Here is a 19,048-nt window from a genome sequence, read left to right as displayed (position 1 = left end):
GCCTACAGGGAAGTGTTGGTGAAAGTGTTCATCTCTCAGAGAAAAAGCCTGACAGTGATGTCGATCACCCCGCTGATTGCTAATGCAGGAGAACATCAGGAAAAAAGAAAAACTTAAAAAACAGTGGCTTATGTAAAGGCACTATTAATCATCACCCCTTACAGGAAATAACTGTCATTTTTACATGATGACTGTGCATCTCAACAAAGGCCCCTGTGTGCTGCATGTCTTGTTTCTGTAGTAATTTTGGCATGAGTGCTTACCTGGAATCAGGTACTTGGTGCCTGGAATCATAGTGGTATTTTTTCAGTTCCCAGAAAAAAAATGATGGGATAGAGCTTTCCCAAAGTTGTCTTTATTTTCTTCCCCTCCTCTAACCTGCTTAGACCTTTGGCAATCACCTATCTATCAGTGAGACCCATGGGTGGTCGAAAGAAGAACCGTAGTAAAAACATGCTGTAGGAAAGCAGGGAGATGTGACTTGAATATTAATCTTCCTTTTTCTGAGATGCTGAGGCCTCTGTCCACCACCTGTACCCTGTCCTGCTCGTTGGGTTGTTCCTGGTTCAGAAGGAGTGTGTTCATGTTTCAGGAGTCCCAGAGGCCAAGATGCTAGGGGTTCTGCTCTTTCTCACATTTGGGGGTCCCTGGCTCACAAACAGAGGTGAGTTACCTGAGGCTCATGGCTCATAGGGCATGTCTCCTTGCTGCCAACCAAGGGACAAGAAAAGGAGAGAGAAAACTGATGACCGAACACACTCCTCACCTACCTCTCCCCCAAATGCGAGGACCGAGCAGGTCAGCGTGAATGGTTCAGGCAAAGCGCGTTGTGATGGCCACTGAATGTGTCGTCCTGTTGTGGGGTGAGAATTACTCTGAATGGAACACCCTGCTCTGGCCTGAGGCCACGGGAGAGTTGTTCAGTCATGTGGGCAGAAAGGGCACAGGTGAGGACCGAGCCCTAGAACAGTGACTTCGGTCCAGAAAGTTCCCCTGGCTGGGAAGCTCTTGTCTGTAGGATGTGCTGTGACACAGTGCTGCCCGAGAGGCACCTTCTTGCTCCCAGACTGAGGTTGGTAGGCCCTGTCAGTCACCACGAACCTGGCCTTCGTGTCACTACCCTTGCCCAGAGAAAAGGAGAAAAGTTGTCTTTGACTTCTGTGAATGTGTTGAGTCAGCCTTAGGGGTGAGATTTTGGGCAGTCTTCTCCCCCACACCTCACTCAAGCCTTCCCGCCAGGCCAGAAGGTCGTTCAGTCACCTACTTTTCACCCTGAGGTATAGTTATTGACACTGTATTTTCCCCAAAGGTGATTTAAAAAAATATTTTTTTTACATTGACACTGGAAGCCATCTTTTAATGACTGCTGCCATATTTTATCACAGTAATTCCTAGTCAAATATGGTATTTGTGTATTTAAACTATCTCAGAAAGGGAGGCCGTACCTGCTAAAGTTTTATCTTGTGCAGTAATATAGTCACTTCTTATATTGGCAATTTGGAGTAATCTCAAAGGAGATTCTGGACTCCCCTGCCGGCTCAGTGGTCAAGAATCTGCCTGCCAATGCAGGAGACACATGTTCCATCCCTGGGTCTGGAAAAATCCTGGAGAAGGGGATGACTACCCACTCCAGTATTGTTGCCTGGAGAATTCCACATACAGAGGAGCCTGGCGGGCTACAGTCCTTGGGATTGCAAATAGCTGGACCTGAGTGAGTGAATGGGCGCATATACACACACACAAAGGAGATTTCAGTGTGGTTGCTGAGAGCCACACTTTTTTTTTTAATTTTTTATTTTATATTGGAATATAGTTTACTAACAATGTGTTAGTTTCAGGGGTACAACAAAGTGATTGAGTTGTACATATAAATGTATCTTTTTCAAATTCTTTCCCAGTTTAGGTTATTACAGAATATTGAGCTGAGTTCCTGGGCTGTACAGTAGGTCCTTGTCGGTCATCCATTTAAAAAATAGCAGTGTGTACACGTGCATTCAAAACTCCTTAATTATCTCTTCCCCCCACCCTTCCTTGGTGGTAACCAATAAGTTCATTCTCTGTGGGTCTGTTTCCAATACTGATTTTTGAGAGGACAAAGCATTGAGGCTCACAGTGGTTGTCTGAAGGATGTCCAATCTTGCCTTTCTCCCATACTAGACTTCATGAAGCCCCCTGCCCCAGGGACTGACTCGAGATTCATTGTTTTCCCAGAGCTGAGCTCACAGGCCCGACTTGGGAGGAGTTCAGTGAGTGGTAACTGAGTCTGTGCAAGAGAAGGGAGCCCTGGAGATGGTTTCTACCTCCCCCGGAGTCCTCCTTAGTGTCTGCCTGTTGGAAAGGACGATGATCTTTATTTCACTATTTGGGTAAATGCATCGACCAAGAAGCACTTTGGGGCCATTTTGGTAAGTGTTGGGTTGTCAGATGATTTTGTAGGACGTCCTTATGCTCTTAGGATCAGAATCACAGGGGGAGGGAATTGGAGCAGTTGGCCTAATCTGATGGAAAGTGTTGTCTTCTGCACTGGCAGATGATAAGAGCTGACCCAAGAGTATGCGGTCTGGGGGCAGGGGGCATGGAGAGCCTGGATTCACTGGGTTGTGGATTAGGAGGTTGGTGTCATCCTCAAAGCCATTCATCCCTCCATCTGGCAACTGTTCACCAAGCCCCTGCTGTGTGCCCAGCATCAGTCTAGGCGCAGCAGATAGAGTAGTGCAAAATGATAGAGGAAGTGGAGAAAGAGGTAAATCATATGTCAGGTGGAGGTGAAGGGGGAGAGGAATCCAGTTGGGTGAGGGGTAGGAAGTATGTGTTGGGTGCTGTATAGGGTTCGGTGGTCTAAGAGGCCGCTCCCAGGACGGATGTTTCTGCCCAGATGTGAATGACAGTTGAGTCCACATATCCAGGGTGAAAGGAGCTCCAGGAAGAAACGGCAGGTGTAGGTGCCTGAGGCAGGAGCAACCTGACTCAGCATGAAGGTTGTGTGGGCAGAGGGGAACAACATGCTGAGTTTGGAGGGCGAGCACTTCTGGAACATGGAGAACCTCGCTGGCATGGTGCAGTTAGTTTTATATTGATTGTTTTGATCAGGGACATAATCTGATCTGATTTCTGTTTTGTAAAGGTCATTTAGCTTGGATGGATACGGGCTGTAAGGAAGCCTGGAGGTCAGGTAGGAAAGACAAATGTTCAGTGTAAGGGGAAGCAGGCATAGATTCCGGGGAGGGGAAGGAGACAGTGATGAGGGATTGGATACCTTAGTTCAGAACCATCTGATTCCTCTGTGTATTCATTTCCTACCCTTTTCAATCAAAAATGTTGATTTCACTCCAGAAACACACATCCTGTTCTTCTGCCTGTCTACACTCACACTATTATTAACATCATTGATCTTTTCCCCTATTTATGCATGTATACACATGCAGTGCATGCCTGCCCACACTTCTCCCTTTTTTGACTTTATCCCCTGCTGGCATGTAAGTGCCCTGAGGGCAAGCAGGCTCTCTGATTGCCCAGTTCTGAGTGCCTTGAATGCGGAAAAGAGGACATGAGTTATAAGGACAATCAGCTGATGTCCTTCTTGCATCATTTCTGTTTGAAAAATGACCACTGTGACCGCTGAGGTTTTTAATTGCAGTACTAAGCAAACTGAAAACATTAAGCTTACACCAGTTTAATAAAAGTGAAGAAGCGGTTATGTAATACTTTTAAGTAATTGGGGGAAAAATGAAGGGAGAAAGGGATTCGTGTCACCCGTGGAGAGGTTCTGCCTGCGGTGAGCGAGATGGTAATGAAAAGGAACAACTTTAAATCTATTCATTTATTGCAGGGAAATTTGTCACAAAATTTAATACAAAATTAACAGCTGAATGGCTCCAGATGTAATCCAGCTGTTAATTTTGTATTTTTGTTGGAAAAGACTTTCAGGGAAACAGTTAATCTCCCCCAGTACTGTAGTGTTCTCAAAATTAGTTTTCCTGAGCTCCAGTCAAAGCTGAATAAATCTATCAGCAGAAAGCATGCATTCTTCCCCAAGGAACTAGGCACGTGGCCATAAGGATGGAGAATGGGAGCAACTGGGGGCGGGACGGGCAACGACCTGCGAATCCTTGGAGGGGTGGGACTTCCCAGGTGGCTCAGTGGTGAAGAACCCACCTGCCAGTGCAGGAGACATAGGAGATGCAGGTTCGATCCCTGGGTTGGGAAGATCCCCTGGAGGAGGGCATGGCAACCCGCTCCACTGTTTTTGTCTGGAGAATCCCATGGACAGAGGAGCCTGGTGGACTACAGTCCATGGGGTCACAAAGAGCTGGACACGACTGAGCGACTAAGCAGGGGCATGAGCGTTGAATGGGGAAAATTTTCTTTTTTGTGTGTTTTTTTTTTAAAGTTTTATTTACAATGTTTTAATTTCTGGTATACCACAAAGTGACTCAGTTATATATACATATATTTGTGTGTGTATAATTTTTTTCATATTTTTTTCCATTGTGGTTTATTATAGGATATGGAACATAGTTCCCTGTGCTATACAGTAGGACGTTATTGTTTATCTATTTTATATCTATCTATATATATATATATGCTGCTGCTGCTAAGTCACTTCAGTCGTGTCCGACTCTATGCGACCCCATAGACGGCAGCCCATCGGGCTCCCCCGTCCCTGGGATTCTCCAGGCAAGAACACTGGAGTGGGTTGCCATTTCCTTCTCCAATGCATGAAAGTGAAAAGTGAAAGTGAAGTCGCTCAGTCATGTCCGACTCTTAGCGACCCCATGGACTGCAGCCCACCAGGCTTCTCCGTCCATGGGATTTTCCAGGCAAGAGCCCTGGAGTGGGGTGCCATTGCCTTCTCCGATATATGTATATATAGTAGTGTGTATATGTTAATCCCACACTCCCGATTTTCTCTTCCCAACTCCCTTTCCCCTTGGTAACCATAAATTTGTTTTCTATCCTTGTGAGTCTGTTTCTGTTTTGTTTTAAAAAAAGAAAAGTTCGTTTATATCATTTTTAGGTTCCACATATAAGGGAATATCACACGATATTTCTCTCTCTCTTCCTGGCTTATTTTACTTGGTATGATGATCTCCAGGTCCATCCATGTTGCTGCAAAGGGCAGTATTTGAATGGTGGAAAAATCTCTAGTCATTAGCAGTTTGCCTAAATTTTCGCAGATGAAGCTCTGTTATGCGGACTTCAGTGCTGAGCCAGTGTATAGCACTTGAGTCAGCTGGGAATGTGTGCTGGAAGGACTATGTTAATGCCACTTAGTTACAGTTCTGATACTGACCACCTGGAGTTGGTGCATCCTTCAGATGCCAACTACAACTGGGGTCCCTAAACCACTAACGCTTCTGACTGGCTGCCAAGTCTGGGGCTTCCTGTGACTCCTCAGGTTCAGTCATTTTCTGGAATGATTCAGAACTCAAGGAAGTTCTATACTTAAGATTAGAGTTTAATTTTAAAGGATATAGATCAGGCTTCCCTGGTGGCTCAGATAGTAGGGAAGCTACCTGTAATGCAGGAGACCCAGGTTCAATCCCTGGGTAGGGAAGATCCCTTGAAGAAGGGAATGGCTACCCACTCCAGTATTCTTGCCTGGAGTTTAATTTTAAAGGACATAGATCAGGACTATCAAAATAAAGAGACACAGTCACAGCCTGAGAGGCTTCCAGATGCTGAGCTTTCCCACCCTCTGTTTGTGGAATTAGGGTTTGTCACCTTCCAGCTCATCATTGTATTCACCAGCCAGCAAGCTTCACTGAGTCTGGTATCCAGAGAGTATATCGGGGTTTCATTATGATGGCATGATTGATTGAATCCATCCACATGGCCAATGATTCAATCTCCAGCCTTCCTCCTCTTCTCAGGATTGGGCTGCCTCAAAGCCCCACCTCTCTAATCACATGGTTGGTCTTACTGATGATCAGCCTCCAATCTGAGTCTTCTTGTCTTAGATAACCTCAGGTGTGATCTAAGGAGCTCATGAATAACAAAGACACTTCTGTTACGCAGGAAATGCCAAGGATTTATAGTCTCCCTTTCAAGAACTAAGGACTAAGATCAGTCAAATTCTTTATTGTATAAGGGGGGATTATATTTGAGTTAGCAAGATATAAGATAGTGGCCTGGGAGGTAAGCCCAGCCCTTCTCTTGATGTTGTCTGTCTAATTCTGTGTCTATAGAGTTGGGTTTATGGTTAGGCAGTAATGTGTGATTAGCCTTGATAGTTCTAGCTTTCCTTTCTTTAAAGGAGCTTTATATAGTCTCATGGTGATTAAGCTGTCTTTGGGAATGTTATAGTGACCTTCTATTAAATAAGTCACAAAGACAACAGTTCTGCATTTGAGTCTTTCTAAAACTATTCTGTGATGCTGTGTGAATGCAGTGAGTTGCTGAGTGCTCAGAAACTATCTTCCTGACTCCCAGAGGTACCCTTCTTAATAAGTGTACCCCAAACCTGACTTGTGGATGGGCAGTTTTTCTGCACCTGATGTTCTAGGCCACTGGAGACCTGAGGTTTGCTGATCTACAGGCCAGTGGGAACATCTTTCCTGTGGTTGTGCTCATTATCCTCAGCAGTTATCAGGGAATGCTCACCTAATTTTCCCATTGGTTCTTTGATTCCTGTACAGGTGTGGTTTTATAGTCCATCCTTTGGAATCCATTTTTTTCTTTTTGGTATTCAGACTGCTCACTTATGTGGAAGTCAGTGCAAGCTCTTCCTTGCAGTTTAAGACTGAGTGTTTCTAGAAGCATTTCCATCTCCTAAGTATTTGTACTCCCTCTCAACTTCTGTTGGGTAGCCTTTCCCAGAAAGGTTTATGGGGATCTGATGAGGGCCTGAGTGGCTGAAGCATCCTAACTAGATAGGAGGCCCTTTGCTTCCAATTTTTTTTTTTAAATTGTGGTTAAGTACATATAACATAAAAGGTATTGTGTAAACCATTTCTAAATGTACAGCTGTGTCATTAAGTACTTTCCCATCACTGTGTAACCTTGCCTCCTGTTCATCTCCAGAACTGTTTCATCTTCCCACCTGAAACTCTGTACCCATTAAAGAACAACCCCTGCTTCCTTTGACTGCCCCCAGTTGCTGGCAACCACCCCCAGGCCCTGGCAACCAGCCCCTGGCAGCCACCTCCAGCCCTTGGCAACCACCATTCTTCTTTTTGTCTCTTTGCCTTTGCCTGTTTTAGCTACTTCACAGAAGTGGAATCCTACAATATTTCTCCTTTTGTACTGACTGCTTTTGTTTAGCTTAATGTTTTCAAGGTTCATCTATACTGTAGCACGTGCCAGAATTTTCTTCCTATTTAAGGCTAAATACTATTCCATTGCACATGTATACTGTATTTTGTTCATCCATTCCTTTGTCAGTGGAGTCTTGAGTTGCTTCCACCATTTGGTGGTTGTGAACAATTCTGCTGTGAACATAGGTGTTCAGATATATCTGGTCCAGCTCTTACTTTCAGTACTTTAGGGCTATCTCTCTACCCAGAAGTGAAATTACCAAATCCCAAATACTTTATTACACAAGGAGACAAGTAAGCCACTTCCTTTTATGTGACTGGTGTGACCGGGCAAATAGTTACATGTCAGAAAAATAAGCACAGTCACTTTAATGAGTGAGCCAATAGGAAGTACATAGTTTGTTCTCAGATTTAGTTTGTTAGAACAGACAGCTCTAGTTTGTTACTTATGGGACAACCCCACCAATGGTGATAATTGAACATGTGAATAAAGGTCAGGGTGTGACAGGGCGGAGATATTTCCAGTGATCCGTCCACCGGATGTTAATCTTATCCTTTCTCTCCTTCTTCCTGATAGTTTCCTGTGTGGTTGTACGGTCTGGTGATTAAGAGCCTGGACTCTGGAACTAGATCACATGGGTTCACACTCCCAGCTCCTCCAGTTACACATTGGCAGATGGCCTCACCTTCTGTACCTCATTTTCCCCATCCATACAGTGGGGTCAAGAATATTGCCACATTTCACACATGTAAACCTCTTAGAACATTCCTGGTAGACAATAAGTGCCTGGTGAATGTCATGATTGTATTATTATTATTACTGTTATTATCAGTAGTCATGTGCACCTCAATGATTGGTAACTCATTTTTTAAGTGACAATAAAATACAGATAATGATAAGTTTGAGACCATTGGGTATAGGAGCATCCCTGTACCATGTTAGTGGGGAGTATAAGTTGGCATAACTTTTCTGAAGGAAAATGTGGTAATATTACTATATCAAAAGCCTAAAAATGCTCTTATTTCATCTAGTTATTCCTTTTTTCTGAGGTAGTATCTGAAATTGCGAGGATTGGAGTGAGAGACATTTTGTTGTTGCATTATTTTCTAACAAAGAAAAACTGGGAGAAAAATAAATGCCCAATTGTTGTTGATGTTCAGTTGCTAAGTCATGTTGAACTCTTTGTGACACTGTGGACTGCAGCCTGTAAGGCTCCTCTGTCTTTCACGCTCTCCCAGGGTTTGCTCAGATTCATGTCTACTGAGTTGGTGATGCTGTCTAACCATCTCATCCTCTGCCATCCCCTTCTTCTTTGCCTTTAATCTTTCCCAGCATCAGGGTCTTTTCCAGCGATTCGCATCATGTGGCCAAAGTATTGAAGCTTCAGCGTCAGTCCTTCCAGTGAATATTCAGGGTTGATTTCCTTTAGGGTGGTAACATGGTGGAGTACTATTTACCTTTTAAATTGTGGTCTAAAGATACTTGTTATCCTGAGAAAACACTTAAAATGTGCATTAAGATAGAAAAGCAGGCTCTGTGTGTGCAGCTGTGTCTCTTTGTGACCCCATGGCCTGTAGCCTGCCAGGCTTCTCTGTCCATAGGATTTCCCAGGCGAGAATACTGGAGTGAGTTGCCATTTCCTCCTCCAGGGGATCCTCCCTGGAATCCTCCCAGAAATCAAACATACCTCTCCTGTGTCTCCTGCATTGCCTGGTGGATCCTTTACCACTGAGCCACCGGGGTAACCCATAAAACCAGGCTATAAGAAAGCAAATATAGTATTATTTCTGTGATACATATATATGTGTATCCACACATTCTCTGTGTATATGACATATACCAAAATCATAGCAGTAGATATGTGAGTGGTGAGGTGAGAACTGATTTTTTAACTTGACTTGTGCTTTTCTGATGATTTGGCACTGAGTACATTTTTGGCATGAGAAACATAATGTTTCTGTTAAAGAAAAAGGTAGTAACCTCACTTGGAAGAAGAAGATCCTGGTTGGTTCTGGGGGACCCAAAGAGCCCCAGAGGGAGAAGATCACGGAGTGCCCAGTCTGATAGGGGTTGCCAGCACCCAGGGATGGGCTGACCGTCCCCCGGGGCTGGCCTTGCACTCAGGCTGAGGTGCCCAGAGTCCCGGCTGGGATGTGAGCCCCTTCAAGCCCTTGACATCGGCGGCTGCAGCGCTGTCTCCCCTCCCTTCCACTCCCAGGGAGTCTCCAGCTGAGGCGTTGAGGGGTTTGTTGGGATTCCTCAGCGTCAGGAGGAGGGTGTTATTTAATCAAGTTCCATGAAAGCTGGTTTCTGCCAGATCCCATTTTTGGATCCCATTTTCCAGTCTCGTTAAGTCTTTCTGGCGTGTCTAACGCAGACATTTATGTCCTTGTAGTTTTGCGCATGAAAGGGATAAAAATAAACTTGCTCGCTGCTCAGCATTGATCCTGAGCAATATATCTTTCACTGGACGTGAGTGCCAGATGGCGTGGCACCTCCTACTGGGTAAATGAATAGGCATTTGCTGGGAAACCTTGACTTGCTCTTGAATCGTTCTGTGCACCTTAAGCACAAGACTCTGCCAGTGGCAATTTGCTTTTTTTTTTTCCCCTCTCCCTCATGGAATTTTGGGAAGGAGATAGAGGTGACATCGACTCTCCGGTTCCCAGAAGTTGAATTAGTTTTATTGCTAGTGTTGTATAGATATGTCTCCGTAAATAAACACATGTGCCAACTTCTTGGGAAAGTACATTTTTTTTTCTCAGAGTTATCTGCAAGGGTAGCATTAAAATACAGTTTTGCTGCCTTCAGTAGAACAGTATGCGAGTAGGTATCAGTGTGAACAGGGCCAGAAAAGTGGTGCGGGTAGTTATAATATCACTTCTGTTGCAGTGTTCCACGTCCATTCTCTGTCACTCATTCCTGGTACAACTTTGGAGGCAGGGTAGAATATGAACTCTTAAAAAGTTTTTTTTTTTTTTAATTTAGTTGATTTATAATATCGTATGAGTTTCAGGCGTACAGCATAGTGATTCAGTTTTATGTCTATACATGTCTATATATTCCTTTTAAGATTCTTTTTCCATATAGGTTATTACAGAATATTGAGCAGAGTTCCCTGTGCTACACAGTAGGTCCTTGTTGGTTATCTATTTTATATACACTAGTATGTGTATGTAGACTCTTACGTCTTAAGTTCACCCCATAATTGGTCAACAGCTTGAAGAAGATATGACCTTCTGGGTGATTGGCAGTAAAAATAAACGTTTGAGTCACTCAAAACTTTTGCTCACAAAATATGCAATAAGTGCAGTAACATGGATAGGCCTAGAGTGTGTCAACTGAGTAAAGTTAAGTTGGACAGAGAAGGAGAAATATTGTATGACATCCCTTATATGTGGAATCGAAAAATAAATGATACAAGTGAACTTTTACAAAACAGAGACTCACAGACTTAAGAAACAAACTTGTGATCGCCAGGGAGTGGGGAGAGGAGGGATAGTTAGGGAGTTTGGGAAGGTCAGGTATATGCTGCTATATTTAAAATGGATAATCAACAATGACCTATTGTATAGCACATGGAACTCCGCTCAATATTATGGGCCAGCCTGGATGGAAGGTGGGTTTAGGGGAGAAAGGATACGTGTATATGTATGGCTGAGTCCCTTCACTATTCACCTGAAACTACCACAACATTGTTAATCAGCTATACTGCAATACAAAATATTTTTGGCATTAAAAAAATGTAATAAATGATGGGGCATGTTTAGAATTCAAATGTTTTGGTCCTGCCCACACGAATTCTTTCTGTTCCCTAGGAGGTATAGATCCCTCTGCAATACAGTTTCGCTCCAGTCACTTAAGTGGATTCTGAAATCCTGGCTCATTCAGTAGCCCTTCTAGTGAGCATTCTTCTGTGCTGCCCTCACTTTCTTCTCTGGTGAAGGCCCTGGTGGGAGGTCTTCTGTGAGCATTTATTCCTCTCCTTGATGTTGGTTGGTATTTTGTGCTTTGGATGGTCCATGCAACCCCAACAAGACCCTTGCTTCAGGAAGCCAAAGAGAGGGCTGAAATTGGGAGCTCTTTTACCAGTATTCACAAATCTTTTCTCTCTGATCTGAGCCAATTGCTCAGGTACTTAATATCTTCCAGTATTTTATTAGTGGTTCTGGCAGTGAAGGTCATATGTCTATTTTATTTTCGTGGTCTCTGACCTCAAATTTCCCCAGAACACAGTTGATTTTGGGGTCATGCATAATGGAGTTTGTCGACCTTCAAGGCAATGGCAACTTGGAATATTCCTGTCAGTGGTTCAGGTTTATTTCTCACCCACCCGAGAAGGTGACCTAAATCTGAATTAGAAGATATTGTACTAGAATTGAGTCCTTGTTAGTCTTCCACAAATGCAATACCCTCAATGTTTTTAAACCTGACTTAGAAAAAAGTTTCAAGGATGAATTTCCTCTTCTGGAGAAGGATTCAATTTGTCTTTTCAGAGGTTCTGAAAGAGTCTTTTGATTTTAGTCTGGGCATTGTCTGTAACTTCTTGCATCTTATTCACTTAGCTTAGAGTATAATTTTCTAGACATTACCCTAGAAATTACAGAGGGAAGAAAGATTCAAATAAACATTTAATCATGGAGTCAGAAATGTCCCATAATACTCTGTTTTTATCTCCCATATGGGATGAAGCATGTGGTTTTGTAATTTATGTATGTAGGCCCCTCTGTTTCCTTCAGTTACTGTGAACTCTGTTGGAATGTGTTTCCTTTAGCTTCACTCATTTTTTAATTCCTAGTAAATACCTGCTGCATTAAGTGAATCCCAATGTAAGATTTGCCTGGAGGCTTTTTAATGTCTGTAATTGTTGCTGTATTGAATGCTTAGTGTGTGTGTGTGTGTTTTAAGATGAACTTCTGAATGGACTGGATTATCTCCTTGCCTGGAGTTGGTTTTCTCTGTGTAGATTTTGTTAAGGAGTCGTCTTTATTCTTTATGCTGTGCTGAGAGACCCTGGGTTAGATCTTTGAGGACTGGGAAGTCTAGGCTTTGCTATGCCCATCACTGGCTTGTGTTCTCCAGCGAGTCATTTTTAAATGTTTTATTTATTTCTAATGAGAGGATAATTGTTTTACAGTGTTGTGTTGGTTTCTGCTGCCCATCAGCATGAGTCAGCCGTAAGTACGCATGTACCCCCTCCTTCTTGGTCCTCCCCCATCCCCCCGCCCCCCAGCATCCCCCCCTCTAGGTCGTCCCAGAGCACCAGGCTGGGCTCCTGTGGTACATGCAGAAACTTCCCACTGGTGATCTGTTCTACAGATGGTAGTGTCTATGTGCCAGTGCTGCTGTCTCCATCTGTCCCACTTTCTCCTTCCCCTGCTGTGTCCACAACTCTGCTCTCTATGCCATGTCTCTACTCCTGCCCTGAAAATGGGTTCATTGGTACCATTTTTCTAGATTCCATGTATATGGGTTAATATCTGATATTTGTTTTTCTCTTTCTGACTTCCTTCACTCTGTTTGACAGGTTCTAGGTTCATCCATCCACCTTCCAGAAAGTCATTGAATATATCTGGGCGTTTAGAGTGAATGGTCTTGAAGGTCCCTCCAGTTTTAAAATGCCGTGAGCTTAAGAATTACCTGCTTTATTTTTCAGAAACTCCAGGATAAAAGGCTTCAATGATCCTTACAGAATTTGAAGTAACTTTTTCCTCAGGTTATCATTTTAGGTAGGTCCCCTCAGGGTCCTGTTTTATATTCTGAATGTGGTATGATTTGAGAGGCAAATTTTCTCATTGCCCATATTGTTCTTTAACCTTTAGTTAGACATTTGCTTAGTCCCCAAGTCATGTTGTAAGCAAGTCACAAAAGTGGAAATTTCTACTGAGCATAGACTTGGTCCAGATTTGCCTTGTACTTGGGAATTGTGACCCATGACCTATTCTTGGTGTTTGTGAAAATACTGTTTCTTTACCTTTGAAAAGAGAGACCTTAGGCTGTTATTTCCGATGCTCAAGTGCTAACATGGAATGTGTATATACTTTTTTCCTTCAGATCTTTAGGTAAAAACAAATCTATACACTATCTAAGGGGACTTTTAAAAACATTATTTAATGTGTGTATGTTTTTGAGTCAATGTAGGATCTGCTTTCAAAGCAAAAGGATCACTGAAAAAAAATATGGCCACTCAGACTTCTTATTGTGCTACCTGTTTTTCTAGTTGGTGCAAAATTGTCTTTCCATTAAGTACAGCTTTTAATAAATGATAGTTGTTGCTTATAAGTGCCATGGATCTTTAACTCCACCGTGATCCTTTAAAATCTGAGTTGCCTACCTTAAGAGACTAAGGTATAATATTGAATAATTTAAGGGAAATACTTGTGGTTATTTGATTTACATGGAAATTTCCTCAAGGCATATGCTCTGCTTTTGAATTTTCAACAATTTTGAAATTATTTTCAAGATAGCATTAACACAATCAATTCAACACCTTTATTTATTAGTTCCCCAGATATTCAATTCATTCATACTATGCTAGGTACTGACATGCATGGGGTTGGCGATGGGGTTACAAAGACGAGCCAGCTGTTCTTGATATCAAGCACCCAACAGCCTTGAGGATTAACAGGCATGTTTACCACAATATACTTCAATCCATTTTTTAAAAAGTCCTCTAAGCCCTTAGGAATGGGGACATTTCTACATTTGAAATTGGCACTGATATGAAGGAATTTCCAGGTCAGGAAGGGCCTTTCAGGCAGGGGGAACACCATTAGCATTGGAGAAGTGATAGTAGACTTGTTTCAGAAATGGTGAATAGTTTACATAGTAATAACTGGTAGAAAATTCACTTCAGAAGGTAGATTGACACATTAGTTGGGTAGAAGATGAAAGTTTTTTTTTTTTTTCAGGTGTGTCTAGCACATAGAAAATTTGATGTTGGGGATTAAAGGGAGATTTCTGAGTCTCCTGACCTTAACTCGCCTTTGTTGCTGAAGATGGTAATGTCTGCCATATTGAAAGACTGAGGAGGAAAAGGGAGTATGAAGGGATCGCTTTCTGAGCAGCAGTTTTTGTGTTCCATGTAGGAAAGAAAGCCCTTGTGTTAGAAGGGCTTTAACACATGGGCAGCTGCTTTAACGCAAAACAGTAGTGACGTAAACAACCTAGAGTTTCCATTCAGTTCAGTCTCTGTCGTGTCCAGCTCTTTGCGAACCCATGGACTGCAGCATACCAGGCTTCCCTGTCCATCACCAATTCCTGGAACTTGCTCAAACTCATGTCCATCGAATCAGTGATGCCATTCAACCATCTCATCCTCTATCGTCCCCCTCTCTTCCTGCCTTCAATCTTTCCCAGCATCAGAGTCTTTTCCAATGAGTCAGTTCTTCGTATCCGGTGGCCAAAGTATTGGAGTTTCCGCTTCAGCATCAGTCCTTCCAATGAATATTCAGGACTGATTTCCTTTAGGATAGACTGGTTGGATCTCCTTGCAGTCCAAAGGACTCTCAAGAATCTTCTCCAACACCGCAGTTCAAAGGCATCAGTTCTTTGCTAAGCTTTCTTTATAGTCCATCTCTCATATCCACACATGACTACTAGAAAAATCATAGCTTTGACTAAATGGACCTTTTTTGGCAAAGTAATGTCCCTGCTTTTCAATATGCTGTTTAGGTTGGTCATAGCTTTTCTTCCAAGGAGCAAGCGTCTTTAAATTTCATGGCTGCAGTCACCATCTGCAGTGATTTTTACTCAAGCTGGCTAGAACAGCACTTCTCTTCTGCTAAAGGGCCTGAACTCCTTCCACTGGGCTGCATCTCCAGGGCTTCTCTCTGTCATTTGGCCCTAGTAGCTCAGTGGTAAAGAATTGGCTTGCAATGCAAGAAACATGGTTTCAATCACTGGGTAGGGAAAGATCCCCTGGAGAAGAAAATGGCAACCCACCCCAGTATTCTTGCCTGGAAAATCCCATGGACAAAGGAGCCTGATGGGCTACAGTCCATGGGGGTCACAAAGAGTCAGACAACTTAGCGACTAAACAAGAACAAGGGAGGATAAAGTGTGGGAGGAAGGGCAAGGGGAGTTAGTGGCCCAGAAGTCGCACACATTTCTTCATCTCTTACCCTTGCTACCTGCTGCAGGAGATCCTGGTGCTCTGCTCAATTTCTGACTCTTTGGAATGAGTGGAGAATGGCTGGGGGTGAACATTAGCAGTCCATCATAGCCCTACTGAGACTTTGTCCTCTGAGGCTGAAGCTGTTGATAACGACAAATAAAAGGTTCTTTAACCCCTGAGTCATCAAGAAGGTTAGCCACAGCCTCCTTTCTTCGAGTGAAAAATGAAACAGGCCTTACCCTCTCCGTCTGCCTCTCCCAACTCCCTGAGCCTTCTAGTCGGCTTCCAGCTGCCCTCCGTGACCTTCACCATTATGGGCAATACAAGTGCCAAGGCAGACATGCACATATCTTGCTCTGAAGATTTCTAGCATTCTGACCCAAAGTTCTTCAGAACTGCCAAGCTATTGGCAGCAATGCCCAGGAAGTGTTCAGGAGTACTCCTTTTGCTCCAGAGTCCAGCTGGATGGAAGGCTGAGCTGTCTTGGGCCATCTGGACTCCCTCCAAAGTGGCTGAGTTAATGAGATCTTGTGGGCATTTTGGTACAAAGCTGCCTATAGACTTCGAGTTGACATGGTGTGGGTGAGCGCAGTCAACTCACCCTTGCCATGTTTCCTATAGCAGCTGCTCCCAAACCTGCCTTGTGATCACATGAAGGAGAGGTCGGTTAAATTTGTGGGTTCCTGCGATCCACCACAGTAGACCATCTCTAGCAGGTTCTCAGGCTGTTGCCCAGAAATGGACATTTAAGCAACACTGCCTCTGTGTGGATTTAATAATGGGCCAAGTTTGGGACCCATTGCTTTGTAACCTTTTCCATAACTACTTACAACTCTCGTGAACTCTGCATCTCATTTCCCCTTCTACTGAGGGTTTTGTATTACAGCTTAACTTGTAAGTGCAAAGCGCTGGGCTGTTTCTGATGCTTAGTAAGTTTTCAAGGGACGAAAGTTTATTTTCTGAATGAATGATATTTGTGTGCAGTTCCCAGGCTCCCTTGAAATGTATTCTCATGGCATATTAAGTTGTCTTAAAACATTTTGGTTAACAGAAGGTAAAAATGAACACACCAGGAAATGTTGCATGTGTACCATTTCAGGGAAATTAAATACTTTCAGATCTTCCAAAATTGGTGATAGATTGGAAAGTAAACATTAAACTCCATTCTGGAGGTTTTAGACTGTGCCAGTGTTTCGTTAGGGAAATCTTTTGCACGTAATTTGGCTAGAATCTTAGAGAAGCAAATTCCCTTCCTTTCTTAACTACACTTCTTTGCCCCCCATCCTCTGCCTTCCACGGGAAGACAGTATGTTTTCCTGCTTTCTCGTAGGACTCAGAAGGTTGTGTATCTCATGAGACAAAATCTGGTGGGATGGGACTGAATTCTTGGAGGGAGTCAGGGTCAAGTGGCTGAAGCTGTGGGACCAGCTTTGACAGAAAGCCGCTTTCCCTCTGTTTCTGATGGAAGCTGGCATTTCAGGGCTGGCTGCAGCTGTCTTTTGTTTGCATGCTCTGTTTTCTTTTTCTAAAAACAGTAGCCTGTACCTCTTTGTTCCATTCACTTTGTGGAGACTGGAGGATTAAATCTCTGTTGAGAGAAACATGATGACTTTTATGCCATTCTGCACGCTGGCCTAACAACTCTTTCATGTCTTTATTCTGTGATTTTTTTTCCCCCAACTGTTTGATCATTCAGATATTCATTCTGTGGTTTTGTTCCCTTAGCCATTCAGGATTTTCTTAGGGTTTACCTGGACTCCTTTGCTTTTTTATTCTCCTCCCTTACTATTTGAACTTTAAACTTTGGGAAGGTGACCCAGAAAATCCTCTGCTTAGGAAATGGCTCTGCATAATGGCTGATATCCATTGTTGCTCATTGGCCCTGCTGGTTTAAGGGAGGCTGGTGTTGATTGGGGTACCTACTGCGTGCTGCTTTTGTTGAAATGGAGCAGATAGCAGAATTGAACATTCTTGCCCACAAGGAACTTCTGTAGTCTGGCAAAGATAACACTTCATGCATCATTAAAGCAGTTGACTAGAAGTCTGTTTCTGGAATACCTGAGAGTTTGTTTTCTCTGTCTTAGGTAAACTTCTCTGAAATGAAGAGTTGATTATGTAAGACTTTACACATAGCTATAAGCCTTTTATTTGGATAAAGATGATTGTTTTAGCTGATCCTCTCGCCCTCTTCCCTCCCCTGCCAGTAAGGGCTGAGAAAGTCACAATTTGGGGGAAGTGTTCCAGAAATATGTGGGTGACTGACCTTGATAAGGACACTGTTAATAGTCATGCCTGAAGGATTTCAACAGATTTTCTGCCAAGGGAGTGTAGCTTTCAGCCTGAATGCTTCAGACAGGGCTGTTTGGAGGTCCCCCGACATCAGCTTCCTTTGTGAGTCCTTCTGGAAATTTCTCTCATCTTTGCAGTGCTGCTGCCTTCGCAGGGACACAGCTGTTGTTCCTGGACCAGGGCCGTCCTTGCCAATTAGCGGTGCCACTGGTCTCCCTCTCTTTTCTGTTTTGCCACTCTTTGACCTTCCCTCTCTACTTGTAATCAGATAAACCCAATTTGGTACAGGTCAAGTGTCTTTCAATGTCATCTCTGTTGACCATTAGCCCTTGTCCATTTATTTATTCATGAGGGAATAGTTAAGCACTTACTATGCAGTAGGCCTTGTTCTCATTGCCAAAGATGGGGGCAGGGAGTGAGGAGTGGGATGACATGAGGGTGGGGAGGTGGCTGATCAAGATAGTCTGCATATAGCCAGGGTAAGGAGCTGCGAATTTTCCCTGCAGTGTAATGGGCATCGTTGGAATAAGGAAGACAGGCCCTACTAAGGAAGTCTGTGCCAGCAACCTCACATTTCTGTCAGGGCCAATAGGCTGAGTTCCCTACTTGTATGTGGGCATTGAGATGCAAGTGCCAGGTCATATACTTGATATCCTTCCTAGAAGTGCCATGCCATGCCATTCTCCCTTCCTTGAAAACTTCATCCTAACAAGGGCTTTATCTGCCACTGCAGAAGCTGTACTTGGTGATCATCTTGACTCGTGGAGCTGCCGTGGGAAGGTGAGTTCAGGCCAGTCCCTGACTGCCTGTCTGTCCCTCTGTTGGCATATTAACTGATGCTCCTTCTTGATTCGGATTCTGGAGGGAGAGAAAAAAAAAGCTGAATAAAGAAGTGCCTAGAGCAGATCATGGGTCTCCACATTCCAGGAGCTGTGACTGGCTTTCTCAACCCTCCTTTCCTTTTCTGTCCCCATCTGGGGCTTTGCCTAGAGTTTTCTATCTCCTCCTCTTCTGTTCCTGTCAGTTATCACTAGGGCTCATAAAGACTTTAAAGGTCATGTGTGATATAGGATAATAAAATGCACAGTCATGGACTTTACATCACATCAGTGCCTAGGTGTTCCACAAGGTACTTTGGAATTTGAACACACAGAAAATGGATTTATTCTTCAGTTTGGGGGAGCTTATCTGTTGTACTTATTTGTTCAATTACTTTTATTTAAGACCTGCTTTGTGCTTGATCTTACTCCTGGTGCTGTTTCTGAAAAATGGAGAGGATGTGGTCTTTGCTCTCTTGAGTCCTCTCTGACATAGTTGAGCAGGTGCGTCTGGGAATCAGTAGGTACAGTGAAGTCTTAAATGATCATGTAAAGGCAGGTCCAGGGG

The 19,048-nt window shown here is 43.5% G+C and overlaps 1 protein-coding gene across 6 annotated transcripts in view; it reads left to right on the top strand.

Moving 5' to 3' along the window:
- The window catches only part of MGAT5 (alpha-1,6-mannosylglycoprotein 6-beta-N-acetylglucosaminyltransferase), a 388,895-nt gene that overhangs the window by 77,214 nt on the left and 292,633 nt on the right, over nucleotides 1–19,048 (top strand). The window contains exon 1 of one of the 6 annotated variants that reach the window (XM_070476285.1): nucleotides 18,418–18,442. The exons of 4 other annotated variants lie outside the window; for them this stretch is intronic. The gene's annotated coding sequence lies outside the window, so the exon portion shown is untranslated. Of the gene's footprint in view, nucleotides 1–18,417; nucleotides 18,443–19,048 lie in introns of those variants that run through there. One more of the 6 variants, XM_070476284.1, reaches the window with a different exon arrangement.

Source organism: Odocoileus virginianus, chromosome 13 (assembly GCF_023699985.2).
Source record: "Odocoileus virginianus isolate 20LAN1187 ecotype Illinois chromosome 13, Ovbor_1.2, whole genome shotgun sequence".
In the NCBI taxonomy this organism is placed as follows: Eukaryota; Metazoa; Chordata; class Mammalia; order Artiodactyla; family Cervidae; genus Odocoileus; species Odocoileus virginianus.
The sequence above is the reverse complement of the archived record's forward strand: the minus strand, read 5'-3'. Positions and strand labels throughout refer to the sequence as shown.